Source organism: Uloborus diversus, chromosome 1, assembly GCF_026930045.1.
Source record: "Uloborus diversus isolate 005 chromosome 1, Udiv.v.3.1, whole genome shotgun sequence".
NCBI lineage: Eukaryota > Metazoa > Arthropoda > Arachnida > Araneae > Uloboridae > Uloborus > Uloborus diversus.
Genome location: NC_072731.1, coordinates 136886260 through 136902220, shown reverse-complemented (window position 1 = coordinate 136902220; position 15961 = coordinate 136886260). Strand labels below are relative to the sequence as shown.

Here is a 15961-nt window from a genome sequence, read left to right as displayed (position 1 = left end):
TTGTATTTTTTCAACTCCTCTCTTTCTTCAGGAGAAGGGGGAAAACCTCTAAACAGAGATTGAATTATTAATTCCTTTTTATGAAAATTTCGCATTTTGTTTTTTACTGTAAACCCAAGACGCATACAACGTCAGAAATTCAATTTAAAAATCAAATTTTCCAATAGTTACGAGTTAAAAAGTGAGATGACTTAAGAATCCCTTTTAAAAAAAATTGAAAAGGCTTATCTGTAATTTGCCCCCTTTTAATGTTTAACAAATAGACATTGATCAAATCGTGTGCTTTCAATTTTTGAAAGCTGAAAACTTGAGGGGAAAAAAAGAAAGTTTTTTTTCTAAATCCAAGTTCTGGAGAGGGGTTGGTTTGGCCCGGGTGACACCCATCTGGTAGATGGCGCCCAAAGTTAATTTCAGAGTTTATAAAACATATAAATACTTTAATTCTGAAAATTTTCGCGAATATATTTTAAATTATATTTCATCAATAAAATTACAACGAAAATAGGGCACATATACATGAGGAGCTAATTTTACACAAAATGCGGCGGTATACAAATTTGTACAAATAGATTTTACTATACCTATATTTCTCCTTCGCTAAATTTTTAATTTAAATTTTATTGGCTGCTTTAGAATTAATCTTAATAAGAAGATTTTAAGATTAACTGCAATTATTGAGTGTTGTAATCAAGAACTCATTTACACTTATTTTGTTCCATACTTTTTAGTGAGAACCAAGCTTATAGAAATAGTCTTAATAAAGAAAATACCATTAGATTATTTCATCGGATCTTTTGGATTCGTGCTTTCGCGCCAGAACTTTTTTGAATTTGCCGATCACCCTTAAACGTTTCAACCATAGCTACGGGCCTCGACTTACTAATTTGTTACGTTTCTTTTAACTATTTTATAACTGAGATCGAACAAAACACTATATTTCTATTTTTATTCGAAAGTGATTACTTGAAAATGTTAGGCAATAAAACCGTTCGCTGACAGTAGCTATTAGTTAAGTTAAAAAGCAACCAAACTAGGGGACGGCTACAGAAAGTTCGGTAAGCACTCAAGCTAGCTGATTGCCATAATAGCAGTTATTTTCTCATTAGTACCTTTTTATACATGTAATCGAACCAATTGGTAGTCAGTTTTTAAAAAATGCAAGTAGAGTCAGCGAAAGGAAAAGAAAAAAGAAGCCCGGAGTCGGAGTCGGCATGTTTTCTAACGACACCGACTCCTTTACCTCAAAATCAGTCCGACTCCGACTCCACAGCCCTGGATGAAAGCAGACCCAGACTATTTAACAGCCAAAAACAGAATTGGATGCCTATCTCAGTGCAAACTACTAAAAAAGGGCCAGAAATGTTTTTTTTTTCAATAAGTTATTTTCTGGAAAAGTGAAATTTTATCAGCAAAATTGTATTTTTGAAAATTTTATCTGAAATGCAGTTTTTTGCCAACTTTTCATTGATTTATTCAGGCCCGGATCTATAAACTTTGGACCCCCTTGAAATAAAATTTGTAGGGCCCCTCCCCAGAGGCCAGCAGTATGTATTTGTAACGTTAATAAGTCTTAGTGCTCGTTTGTTTCCATTTTATCTTCAATTTCTTGAGCCGTTGGGTCCTTTAAGGATGTGGGCCCTCCCGCTTTGTGAGGTCTGCGGATATGCAGATCCAAGCCTGGATTTATTTATCTATTTATTTTTGAAAAAAAAAAATGCATGTTTAATGCTTTTGAAATGTAAATCTTTTAAATTCTATTTATTTGTTTTTTCATGAAAGTAGAAAAAACTCCTATCCCATTTTGTACTTAAAACACTCAGTGACAGTGGTGGCCACCAAATTTTTTGGGATTATTAGAAATTTTCTGAATCTTGACCTTTAAGTTTAAGCAAACATAGTTGAGTCAATGAACCAAGACCTGATTTGGTCTAGGGTCTCCAAACAGCTGAAATTGTTTTAAACAAACTTGTAAGGTTTACAGGGACCCTGAGAGTGTTTAGCCTAGGGCTCCCTAATATCATAATTGAGCGCTGCAATGAAGTATGCTTTCAATTTTTGCTAATCATTCACTTTCACTTCATTGCAAACAAAACAGAAAAAAATATATATATATACGTATATAAATACAACATACAGTGACAGAATTATAGGCTTCTGCAAAACAAAAATTTTAAAAAATAATAATGGGGGGTTAGGTAAATTTACCAACATTATAAAATTAACCCCGTTAAACAAATAATGAATACATTTAGATGAAAAATGTACTAAGATCTTCAATGAAATTTTAGACACTGAAGAGGCATGTAGTAAAATTATGATCGATCATAAAATAATAAATAACGTTTAATTGCACAAAATCACAGCGGTTTCGGCGTTACAAGGGATGCTTGTTTTCAAGGCAAAATATGTGAGCTCACAGATGAAAAGACTGAACTGCAATTTTGTGTAGTTAACGGTGTTATTTCTCATTTTACTTTTGAAGCACATAAGGTATTTATTCAACTCTCTCTTACGATGAATCATATTTTCTTCAGAATGATACGGCTGAAGCAGCAAGTTGCGCATAGTCAGCGGTTTTTGCTCAGTAATCGGTTTTTGTGTTTGACTTTTTCATACATAAGCATATTTTTATTAATTACTAAATGTTTTTCAATGATTGGAAATGCGTATTCATAATATGCCCTACAAAAGTTAATGCAATTAAATCAAGATAAAATGAAACATGCGGTTCAGTTAACTTCATAAGGAACATTAAAAAGCTCACGCTCGAGGCATCGAAATTTCATTCAGAATTTTTCAAACTAAAGCTGTGATGAATATAAAGAGATATTTTTTAATCAGCCTTTGGGCAAAGCTTAACAAGCAGGGGGCGGGGGATTCTATTTCTACAAAAGATCACATTATTTTTAAAAATGTAGGCATCAGAGAAGTGTGAAAAGGGCAAATAAAAAACTCTTTAAAGAAAAATAATTTTAGAACTGCAATTTAATAGGGCTACGATAGTTCAAAGTTCATATCATTAACAAAACCTCATATCCATATTATGAAATCATGAAAAATGCGTGATAGCGTACTTCTTATTACCCCCTCCCTCCCTTTTGTCAAAACTTCAACATGCGCCCTCAAAGTTTGACTTAATTTGTGGACAGCCCCTCAGTATTAAAACCGAAAAGAAAACGATGCACCAAAGACAAGATGTATAATTGTAATGAAATGTTGTTAAGAACGGTTGTAATGCTGCACTTGTACAGTGTGTTTGTTGTGTTAAGATGTGCAAATTGCATCCAGCTTCTGGTTTTGGAGGGATTCATTATCGTCAGGGGGGATCAAAGTACCAGGGGTGTCTCCCCCTCCCAAGAACAACGACGCACTTCTCACAATACCATAAAGACCCACCCCCAAGAATGAGAGTCCTCTCCAGAAAAGGGGGGAAACACCTCTCAAAACAACCCTCGTAAATACCACCCCCCCCCCCTCTTCCCTAGCGGCCTTAGATCATTAATGGTCTCAATGGTCTAAGTAAGTGGTGGGCATCCTTGCAAAGTACAATTTTAAAGCAGAAACAGGGGATCTGAAGCAATTTTTTTTTTAAACTGTGTCCCAACAATGAAGATTAAGGCGATATTGATTTGGTTCTGAAGGGAAGTCATGAGCCCCCTCCTGATCTTTCGATCTGTTCTTTAGAATTGCTTACTTGATATTATTCCAAGAACTTAACGCTGAAAATGAGCAAGTCCCAAACTTAAAATTTTAAATACAGAAGCGCTAAAACTATGAGAGGAAATTTCAGTTGCTGAAAAAATAAAAAAATAAAATTGAAACCGGCTTAGGTTATTTCATCGCTCGCTTCTACCCAGCTTCACTATTTTTTAAAACTCAGTTGATAAGTGAATTGAAGAAAAACAGCAGCAATTTTCTAATTAACATAATATTCCACAAGAACAAATATTACTTGATTTTGTAGTAATCAGAGGACTGATTTATTTGTGCAAAAAATAAAACACCAGTTAGCAAATTTTACCAGTCCGCAGGCCAAAGACGTGAAATTGCTTATTTCTATTGGACATTTTCGAATAACACATCAGTTTAGAAACTGCCAGATGACTATGAATTTATTATACTACAATTAAAGAGCAAGATATGCAGCGGCTCTCAAAAGTGTTCACGCACACTTTGAAATTTTTTAGTAAAATCGAAATAACGCAAAACTGAATTCGAATATGAAGTCCAATATTTTTTTCACATCATTCCTATGTCATTCTAAATAAAACCCTGTCGTTTTTTCAAAATATTGACGGATCTTCTTTTTGAAATGGGTTAAAAAACGAAGAGACAGAGAAATAATACGCCACAAAAGTCTTCGTACACTCAAATATTTTCGAATCAATTCATGATTGAAATTTATCATATGTATTTTTTATTATTATTTTTGCATTGTGTTGACCCTTAAAAGTCATTCACCTAAAATTGTTCGCCAAGTCCTTTGATTAGCTGGATTAAATGGGACCTTTTCCCGCTGAAATTTTCTTGGCCCAGCGAAAAACAGAAAGCTTTCGCTTTTCGTCGCAAAATCAATGATAAATAAGCTCAAAACGTTTTGGAATTACGTCTTACTTACAAATAGAAATGAAGTTAAGATTTTTGATTAAATTGTTGTATTACTGTAAATAGAAGAAAAAATTAGGCACTTTATCTTAAGAACTTAGTTGGAGCAGTTAAGCAGGACGGTGAAGGTGTTTTTGTGTGAGGGTGCATATCAGCACTAAGACTTAATTGTTTGGAATTTTTTGATGCAATAATGAATCATGCTATGTATTTAAATATTTTAAAAACTATTTTTAAACTCTTAGCCGAAAATTTGGTTATCGGAAACAACTTTGTCTTTTTATCAAGATAACAATAAGCAGCACACGGTTTTCAACGTTTGCGTCTAGTGCCTCAAAAATTGTCCTAAAGTTTAGAAAATACCCCTTCAATCTCCAGATTTGAACTTAATGTACCATATTTAGAGATATCTGGAGGCTAGATTACGAAAATACGGCTTTGAAACGAAAATAGAGCTACAAACAATTAGCCTCGAAGTGTGGTTGAAAACTTACTCGGAAATTACGCAAAAAAAAAGAAGAAAGAAGAATGAAATTTATTCCCAGACGTTTAAAAGGTGTTGTTGATACTGCATAATATTCTACTAAATAACTTAATAAAAAGTTAGATTATTCAATAATAAATAGACATTTTTTAAAATGGGCGAAGACTTTTGTGAGATAAAATTTCAGGCACTTTTTGGTTTTTTCTTATTAAAAAATCAAGTTTTCATTTTTTTTTTAAAAAATATCATGTAGTTTTGTTGAAAATTGATCATAGATCTTATAATTAAATACCTATTCCGAAATATTAATTTTAACCAATGGATAGAGTCCTATTTCATTGAAAGTCGTAGGTGTACGAACACTTTTGGGAGCCACTGTATATATACATAAGTTAAAAACAAGAACTATCCATTCAATCTTTTAAGCATTTTTCTTCAGGCTGCGGCTGGGTTAGGTGTATAAATATATATACGTATATCAACAAAAATAAAGTGAATGTTAAAAATGAGGTAAAGGACGTTATTTTTCAAGGATACTTAAAAGCAGTAATTGACGTCACGCTCCTTTTTTCCCAGACTCGAAATACTGTTCCAATTTCAGCGCAGTTGATATAATTTCCCCTTACTTCTTCATACCCATGTGGCTACTAATCTGACAGGAAATGTTATTTTGGGTTGTTTGGAGTAGCTTTCTCAAGAAGTAATTCTCTAATATTAGCAATTTTTCAAGTACATACCAGAAATACCACAGATAATTCATTTTGAAGTGGAAAAAAGTGATAACTAAATAGAAAGTAACTTTGTTATTCTATACGATTTTTAGCATAAGCATTTATAGATGTTAAGTAGCATATACTGTTCTTGAGTTTAAGATTTTAACTGAACGATTTTTCGTACCGTTCGTTACATAAAAAAATTCTTTCGAGCATCAGTAATAACATTAAGCAAAAATATCTAACGTAGCAATCTAAGTTTAGTCCCGAAGTTTCGTCAGATTTTTTCTTTAATATATAACCCGCGGGTGGGGGGGATTAGAAAATGTATAAATTTCAAAAAATACAAGTTGCATATAAAATTAAAATTGCATGCAACACCATTTTAAATGAACTATTACACAACTAAGTAGCTCCCATAGAACAATGTCGCCAAGTTAAAAAAAAAAAAATACTTTACAGTTCTGAAAGTTTAAAAAGAAAAAAAAAAAAGAGAGCCAATTTCAAACATTAATAACTCATCAACCATGAATGATAGATATAAAAGATGTATTAAAGTCAGACCAAACAACGTAAGTAGAAGCACAAATTTGTAAATTACAGCAGACACGTGTTTCGGCGTTACAGGGAACGCCTTTTTCAATGCAAAAAATAATGAGCTTATGGATGAAAAGACATCCGACAAAAGCCAAGAGCAGATAAGCATGCAGCTTAAAAGATAAAAACAGCGGATTAGCAAAACACCAATGACAAAGTTATAAACCGATCAGGAACCAATAGGAATGCAATTAAAAATTCTGTTGAGTTTGTTAAAAAAATTCATAATTTCGTTCCAAATAATTCTTTTATGGCTTCTTTTGATGTTAACTCTTTATTTACAAACGTCCCCGTCGAGGGTTCATTGTTATGCCTTCGTAGAAGACTTTCTGAATTTCATTTCACCAATACGGAAATTGAGGATTTAATTTTCCTTACCCGTACTTGTCTTAAGCAATGTTCTTTTGTTTTTAATGGGAATTTTTATATTATGTTAGATGGTCTGGCTATGGGTAACCCACTTAGCCCCATTCTTAGTGATATTTACATGCATTATTTTGAGGTTAAGCTGTTCCAAAAACTGCAGTTCCAATTTTATGTTCGGTATGTTGATGATTGTTTTGTTCTAATGAACCAGAATCAGTTTGAGAGTGATGAGGTTTTATCTATTTTAAACTCCATTGATCCTCATATTCAGTTTTCTTGTGAGAAAGAACGGAATAATTGCATTTCATTTCTTGATGTACTTGTTTCTCGTACTGAAATTGGTTTTGAAACTACTGTTTATCGCAAACCTTTTGCTGTCTCTTTACCTCCTCATAGACTATCGTCTCATCCTCCAAATCAAAAATATTCGGCTTTCAATTCTTTTGTTTATCGCGCAATTAATATTTGTTCTTCGTCGGAACTTCTTAAAGTGGAACTTAATTATCTTAAAGCTGTGGCAATTGATAGAGACTATCCGCCAACTTTGATTGATTCCATTTATAAAAAACTTTCAAATAAATCCCAAACTAATGTTCTTAACCGAACCTTCATCAGAAAAAAAATTTGGTTGTTTTGCCATTCTTTCCATCTGTAAGCTATCAGGTTGCTAAGATTCTAAAACGTTTCCAATTCCAGGTGGTGTTCTCTCCTATTAATAAACTTTCATTCTCTTCTCTTAAAGATCCTATTCACCCTCTTAATTGTTGTGGAATTTATAGAATTAATTGTAGTTGTAAACTTGCCTATATTGGACAGACTCGGCGTGCTTTGAAAATTCGCTTGAAAGAACATCAAAATTATGTGAAAAAACAACAATTAAATAAGTCTAGTATTGCTCAACATTGTTGGGATTCGAATCACTCTTTTGATTTTAACTCTTATCAGATTATCCAAAAATGCCCCAATTCATCAGATCTTGACTTTTGGGAATCCTTTCATATTTTGAGGAACAGTTCTAACTTAGTTAACGATCTTAGTGCAGTTCCATATTTTTCTAACATTTGGCTCCCATATCTTTAATACTGTCCTTTCCCCATTCCCCCCCCCTTTTTTTTTTTTTTTTTTTTTTTTATCTATCTTCCTTTGTTTATTTTTACCTTTTTGTCTTGATTGACACCCCCCCCCCCCCCAATTTTCTTCTATTTATCTTTATTTTTCCTTTTTTCGAATATTTTTTGTTTCTGTTTATTTTATTTCATGGTTTTCCATTCTGCTTTTCCTTTCTTGCGGTTCACGGTTACTGACAATTTCTTTTCCTTTTGTTGAAGCTTCGGCTTAATCCTTGTCCAATTGAATTCTTTCTTTCTGGGTCGTACCTAAGAGAAAGCTCCTAGCCTTTGCTTGCATTCCTATTGGTTCCTGATCGGTTTATAACTTTGTCATTGGTGTTTTGCTAATCCGCTGTTTTTATCTTTTAAGCTGCATGCTTATCTGCTCTTGGCTTTTGTCGGATGTCTTTTCATCCATAAGCTCATTATTTTTTGCATTGAAAAAGGCGTTCCCTGTAACGCCGAAACACGTGTCTGCTGTAATTTACAAATTTGTGCTTCTACTTACGTTGTTTGGTCTGACTTTACTATTCAGCACAAAGGTATTTATTTATCTTATAAAAGATGTATGTTCATTAGGGCTGGGCGATGCAGCAATTTCTGCATCGTGATGTATCGCCAACCTGCTGTTGCGATAAATCGCAATAAATTACGCTCGATACTACAAACAGATTCTAACATCAGCAAGAAATTGTCAAAAAACGGCGTTGAAAGTGCAAGATAGTAATAAACATTACAGACATGCGTTTTGAGATTATAATGATATTTAAAAAAAGGGGTTCCTCGAAACACCAAAATACGTGTGTTTTGGTAAATGATTATAAGATGAACTTAGTTTCCGTAAAGACTTTTAAAAATTATATTTCCTGCAAGTTTTGAGAAAAATGGAAGTCTTGTTTCGCTAATGATACTTCCCACAGAGACGCCCAGAACTTGAATTTTTGGGAAGGGAATTTTTTTTAATTTGCCGAATGATACTCGGAATTGTACCGAATCATAAATACGAGTATGAATACAAACATGTATCTAATGAGAAGTGATATTAAACATCAATATATTTTAAAAAGGTAATTTCAAAGTAGTCTCCAAATTAACCGAAGCGTTAGAAAAAAAGTTGCGGATAAGAACACTTTTGGTAGGTCACAGTAAGTACTATAACTAGGAGCTGACCCGTCAGCCATTTTCATGCCAACGGCTACGCTCGCTTGTGTCGTCTGCTACTGAACTCTTGCCGATTTGTACGTTTAAATGAAGGAAAATGGGCGGTTGTTCAGCAATAAATTGCAGCATTCACTCCAAGAACAAAATTCGAATGTTTTTGTTCCCTACAAATGAAGATAGAAGAAAGAAATAGATAATACACTGACGGCGTGAAAATTGGATTTCGACGAAGCATTCGCAACTTTGCATTGTAAGTACTTCCGTTTTTTTGTGAATACCTTACCTATTTGGATAGAATATGTTATAGAATGTCTTCTTTTTCCTTTATTAAACAAAAAACTGGTCCACATAGTGAAACTTTAGATGTAGTAATTAAAAAAAGCATTACTTAACGAAATAACAGGTTTGCCATAAATCTTGGCATAAAATGTTTGTTTTGTCGCCAACCAAATGTAAATACTCGTCGTACCTAATTTTTTTGCGAAGAATTCTGATGCATGAAATAAATATTTATTTGTTACTCGTTTGTTATCGGGTTTAACGTGTAAATGTTTCTGCATAATACCCGAAAATAAAGGGCACAGTTGTTATAGTAGTATTGTTTGTTTCATTTTCACGCTAAGAAAATTACTTAACAACTGACACATAAAGTACGAAATTATGACACACAAATTATATCTATATAAATATAAAAAAGTAAAATCTGTGACCTACTTCCCCCAATTAATTCTAATTTGAATTCCGAAACTTTGAATTCAAATTATGTTTTTCGCAATCACGAGTTGCGACAAGACCCTACTGATTAGAATTATTGTTTCTAGAAACGGCTCCCCCCTCCCCCAAGCATGTCCCTCCTCCTGGGAGGTTACGTGTGTATTATAGTTGTGTGTGTAGGCTTACGTGTGTGCACGTAGGCGTGTGTATGTGTGTAAAGGCGTGCGCACGTAGGGGAGTGTATATGACCATGCGAGTGTAGGACATGGACGCCACCGCCCAGCAAAAGTGGATTCCGGTGGACAGTGCTCAGGACCAGCCGCGCCGCCGCCGGTGGACGGTTGTGCTGCAGCCCTGGTCCAAGCTGAAAAAGGAACCGTAACGTCAAGGACAGTCAAATGAAAGCAATAAGCAATCGTGATTGCTCAATAAGAAGTGAAATTCCTTTAGATATTTGCTTGTTTGCTTTTTGATTGAGAAAAACAAAGTTTTAAAATTTGCTGTTATTGAAAGTAGTTAAAATATTTTTTGTTTAATTTTAAAACTTAATTTTAAAAACTTGCATCATGAAAAACTTAAATATTCATAATCAATATGTAAGTAAAATCGGAAATATTTTAACATAATCTTTTAAAACTGGTATATAATCAATAATATTTTATTTCTGTCTTATGTAATCTAATTTTGACTCTGATATTTATATTTAAATAAATAAATCTAGTGAATGTTTTGTAGATTGTACAAACAGTCACAACAACAACAAAAAAATAGTGTAAAACCAGTGTATGCTTTTAAAACTAACACTAACAAAATTAATTTTAGTACACAAACCAAAGTAAGGGAAATTATAAGGTATTTATGAATTAGTTGCCACAATTATATAGTTTAAATCATTGAGAAGTTGTAATGTTCTGTGGAATTTATCTGTTTTGCTCTGTAATTGCTTTTGTTTAAGAAAAAAATAAGCACTCTCGGAAATTTTAACGAAAGCGTTTTTAACGAAAGCGTTGAACGCGCAACAAAGGCGATAAATGCGCCAATGTAGCAGCGCGGTCTTATTTACGTCTGACCGTGGCACGAAAATGGCGGACGATAGGTCGGCCTCTCTACTTTAGGGGCTCTAGGTCACAGTGACTTTCTATCGGGGTACCCCTGCTTCCCCCTGCGAAAGCCGTGATGGCCTGATTGGTAAGGCATCGGACTTGTGACCAGAGGGTCTCGGGTGCGATCCCAGCTGGTCGAAGATCCACCATCTTCATTAATGGTGACTGAGGGAAGTTAAATATGCTCGTAGTCACTAAGTCCTCCAAGTAAAACGATATAGCTGGGGGTGTTTGGACCAGGGATCGCTCGGCTCCTGGTCTGGATTTAAAAATCAGAGCTGTCTTCAGGATGCCATTTAACTGGTTAAACCACAAACAGTGGTAGGTACGGGGGACCCTGGAGTGAAAAATGCTTCCCCTGCGTTTTAAAAAACAATTAAAACGGCAACGATCGTGCATGGGCGGATTTATGGGGGGGGGGGGCGGAGGGGAGCAATTCCCCCCCCCCCCAGTCTTCGGAGGATTTTATACATAGTAACAATAAACCTTCCAAAATCTTAAAAGAAAAAAAATTATGATTTTTTTTTTCTTTTTTGAATAGTTCAGAAGCGAAAATGAAGAGAATAGCGACTGTCCTTTTCGGGGGGGGGGGGAGAGAAATCCGTACAATATAGTACAAGTAGTAAAGCGGTCACTGGGATGCTGAAATGTGTTGAAAACGACTACTTTGAACTGAAAGCTATTAGGGCAAGTATATAAATGAAAATATCGATTGAACGAGGTATGTATTCAGCTGCAATACTTAAAATAATCATGGATTATTTCAGCAAAATTAGATTTAAAAAAAGTGGATTTTCCTATAAACTAAACATGCTATATAGCTTAGGACACTCGCTTTGTTGAAGGCCTCCAACTCCAGAAAATTTCATAATCTGTTCCTTATCAAAAAAAAAAAAAAAGGGAAGGACTTGAAAAAATAAATTTTATTTTTAAGTGCTTGAAAACCTTGAAAATTTTGGAAAAGTACTGATACAAACCATAAATTTAAACATTTATAACAAATGGGAGGGGTAGACGGTGTGGGAATAAATGCCGAAATATGTTAAATTCAGTTCCTTGCCTCATCCTGCATCAAAAATGTAAAAATCATGGTTCTAACGTTTTTACTTTCTTCTATATCTAATATATAGAAGAAAGTATTGGATTCGTGCAAATTTTCGAATTTCGAAGGATTCGAACGTTTTGAGGTGTGCTGAGTCCATTTCGACCATTTTTGGAAAATGTCTGTCTGTGTGTGTGTATGTATGTGTGTGTGTGTGTGTGTGTGTGTATGTATGTGTGTCACGTCTGTGTGTGACCAGTTTTTTGTGGCCGCTCTACAACAAAAACTACCGTATGAAATCGAACGAAATTTAGTACACATATGTGCCCCTATGTGAACTTGTGCCCATTAGTTTTTGGCGCGAATTCCTCCAAGGGGGGTGGAGCAATGGGACGTTTTTCGAGTTACGCGTGCTTGCTATTCCTCAGGAAGTTACTGGCGGAATCAAACAAAATTTGGTCCATATGTTGGTATTAACAGGAACAGGTGCTGATTCAATTTTGGTGTCAATAACTCAAAGGGGGGTTGAGCTGTAGAACGTTTTTTGTCGTCAATTGTGACTGCTGTATCTCAAGAAATAATGAACGGAATGAAAGAAAAATTTATCGGCAAGTAGCCCTTAGTGGGTACAAGAACTGATTTTATTTTTGTGTCAACAGCTAAAAAGGGGGTAGCGCAATCACCCGTTCTTTTTTTCCATTTTGAGTGCCCTATCTCAAGAAGAAATGCTACGTTCTGGTTGAAATTTGGAATATATGTGAATCCATATGTAAACAGGCTTTGGTTCTATTTTGGACGCCGATCGCTCCAAGAGGTGTTGATTTTTTTTTTTTTTTTTTTTTTTTTTTTTTTTTTTTTTTTTTTTTTTTTTTTTTTGCGAATAAAAATATTTTTATTAAAGCAGCAATAAGAAAGATAAATCGTAATAGATTGTCGTCTGCGTATTTCTCGTGATTTTAATTGTATGGAAATGATAGGAAATATTATCTCAATGATTTAAAATTTTTAACTGTTGCCATCTTATGTTTGTTAACGAATAAAATATTTGTAATTCATTCAAGCAAGGCTTTTAAAATAACTTTCAATTTTCGCTCTTTGCTTTGCTTTTGCAATAATTCAGACATTGGGATAGTCGTCAAGTTTTTGCATGTGTCATTTTGTTTTTGTTGGGAATATTGCTTCCTCGTCAAGCATGGGGAGGGATCAGAAAAAAAAAAAAAAGAAAAATATAGAAGAAAGTTTCGTGATGGCCACAACATACTAGTTGTAACATAGTACTTGAGATAAATTTTTGTGATTCACATGTAAACATATTGCTGTTTATTTAATCCCAAATGCAGTGCAGTATTTTGGAAATCCTTATATATTATTTCTGTAGCCTGTTTTTGGTTTCTACGCGAGATCTTCCTCAATTTTTGATCGATTTCTTTGATTTACACCTTATTTTAAAGTTAATCGTGCAGCCTACTGACGAAAAATAGACTCACAGTCTAAAAATTGTTTTTTTTTTTCTGTCAAAAAACCGGTTTTAAAGAACCAGAATGAGGTTTTCGGTTAAATTTATAACTTTAACTTGCCGTGAGACGGACGGAGCTGAATAGCTTGATTGGCAGAGCGTTCGACTAGTAACCAGGAGAATGCGTGTTCGGGCCCGCGGCCGGACAATCTGCATCAAAAAATTAGATAAATATCGCGCATTACACGAACTACACGAACACTTAATATCAATGAATAACAAATATAAGGGAGTAGAATAAATGTTGGAAACGATCCTTGCCAATGTAATGAAGCGTATTGGACATGACATCAATCAAATAAGTAAAGTTCCTCTTCTATAAGTAAAAAAACAACTTTTTTTGGTTATTTTATTTTAGTTGAATGACTAAAACAACAGCATTAAACAATTTCACGAGTGGTAACTAATTTTGCCACTACCTATCAAATACACTAGACTGTTTTCAAGTTACTGGGATTTTTTAGTCATCCATACGTACGGCGTGCCACAGGGATGATACCCACCAGGAGAGGAGAGGTCATGGCACGGACTGCGCTAATAATGTTCTTGTGTCTCGGGGGGGGGGGGGGCTTTTAGGGGTATTATTGTGTTGGAGGGGGTGTAAAATTTAAAGGAATGGGAACATCATTTTTTGGGGGAATGTTCACCCTTGGTGTACAAACGTATAAAAGTCCCAGAGAGGATTAAAATGGGTAGAAATTTGAAAGCAAAATTAATTTTGTAATACAATACTTCCGTTATTTCGTACAGGGCAGAAAAAATAAAAGCTAATCAACAATACAGGATGCAAAACTTAGGGTTTACTGGTCAATGGTTATTGACTGAAAGTTTTGTCAGACCTGACCCTCCCCCCCCCCTAAACGAAGGTCCCGGTTTTCCAATATGAACATATCTGCAACATCTCATATTGCTCTTTGTCTATATAATTCACAAGATTTTCTTTTTACATTTCTGTACAGAGTAAATACTTTTAAGTATACTTAATCTTTATACATTTTCAGTAAAAATATTTGTGGAATTTAGTGCAAAATATCATGGGAAGGACCCAATGTTTCCTTTGCCTAAGGCCTCCCGAATTGATAATCGGGCTTTACCAACCAAACATAAAAACCAACTATTCGAAAGTGAGTTGAACACGGAGAAGAGAAGTAAAACATAATTGAAACGAGTCTCAAACCGTAGGCACAGCTGATCGGCCAGCAACAGGTGTAAAGACGTAGAACTAGATACATTTTGGATGCAAGCCAAAATGTAACGCTAGTTATTCCGAGACACGTATTTATTATTTATACGTGGCGCACTCGTTTGATTCCCCCAAGAAATATTGAAGCATTTTGAAAAGCATAAGCAGGGTTTTACTTCACGGCTCAGCTCGTTTTCAATATGTGCTTCGTAGCAGGTATGCACTTTCCTCAACCCCCCCCCCCCTCCCGCCGCCAGCTATAGAACGAGATCAGAAACCCTCTATAATTACCCCACCCCTAAATATTCCAATGGCACCACGGAACCCCCCCCCCCCATAGGCACCCTGCAGACAGCATTCATGCAAGAGTTACCCTCACTTCTTTTGTTAGTAATAAATTACATATAAATTAAAAAAAAAAAAAAACGCCTTCAAAAAAAAACATTTAGGAACTAAAAAGCACAAAATAACCCATTACACTTGCATACTATTTCCTACCCAAACCTAGAAATGAAATTTATTTTACAATTCCAGTACAAAAATCAACTAAACTACATAAACATCAATTATAAAATAAACACTTATTTTAATTATTATACGATGAATTATTTTAAATACCTAACTAATTATATACGATCTCTTAATTTTTAATAACCGTTTGAAGTCGGGGCCTCTTATAATTACTTCCTAACGTAACTGACAACCCACTGAATCCTGAATTAAACACTAATTTATCTAAACACGAAATTAGTCTTTAAAACTAAATCTACTCAGTTACGTTAGGTAGAAGTTTATAGGAAGTTTTTACGGAGTTTACAGTAGTAAATGCGGGATTTATAAATTCAGTTCTGCGTTGTGTTGTTCCACCGCATTTCGTGAAAATTTTATGAAATAGCTTTAAAAGAAATTAATGGACTCAGTTATGCTCCAGTTGCGTGTTGCGGTATTGTTATCTCATGCCAATAGTAGATAACAGAGTCAAAGTAAGAAGACATGGGATTTTCATCACGAGTAACTAAAACTTGTATTGCTGTGAAATATAAACTAGTTGAGGAAACCTTTTAGATACATTGACAAGTTTTTTAAAGTATAGCGCATTTCTATGACGTTTCATGTTATTAACATCCTTCTATTTCCGAAATACATTTCCACTAAAAAGAGTAAAAAATAAAATAATTTTAAATGAAAAAATAGAACCGACTTCAAAACTGCAGCTAGAAATTGCTCTAAAACGTAAAAAATAATTTTATTCTTTGAACACCATCGATACTGCTTTTAAATATATATTTTGAAGTCAGCGCAATTACAATAGATAAAATCATACTTATCCAAAATTTAATTACGAATGTAAATTGTAATGGACCCAGG

The 15961-nt window shown here is 34.3% G+C and overlaps 2 protein-coding genes across 2 annotated transcripts in view; one reads left to right on the top strand and one right to left on the bottom strand.

The window, feature by feature from the left end:
• Window positions 1-15961, bottom strand: part of LOC129232347 (isocitrate dehydrogenase [NADP], mitochondrial-like) — a 53059-nt gene that overhangs the window by 26253 nt on the left and 10845 nt on the right. The window lies entirely within an intron of this gene.
• LOC129232319 (NAD(P) transhydrogenase, mitochondrial-like) overlaps window positions 14729-15961 on the top strand; it is a 93863-nt gene continuing 92630 nt past the window's right edge. Inside the window, exon 1 of the mRNA XM_054866485.1 lies at window positions 14729-14809. The gene's annotated coding sequence lies outside the window, so the exon portion shown is untranslated. The remainder of the gene's footprint in view (window positions 14810-15961) is intronic.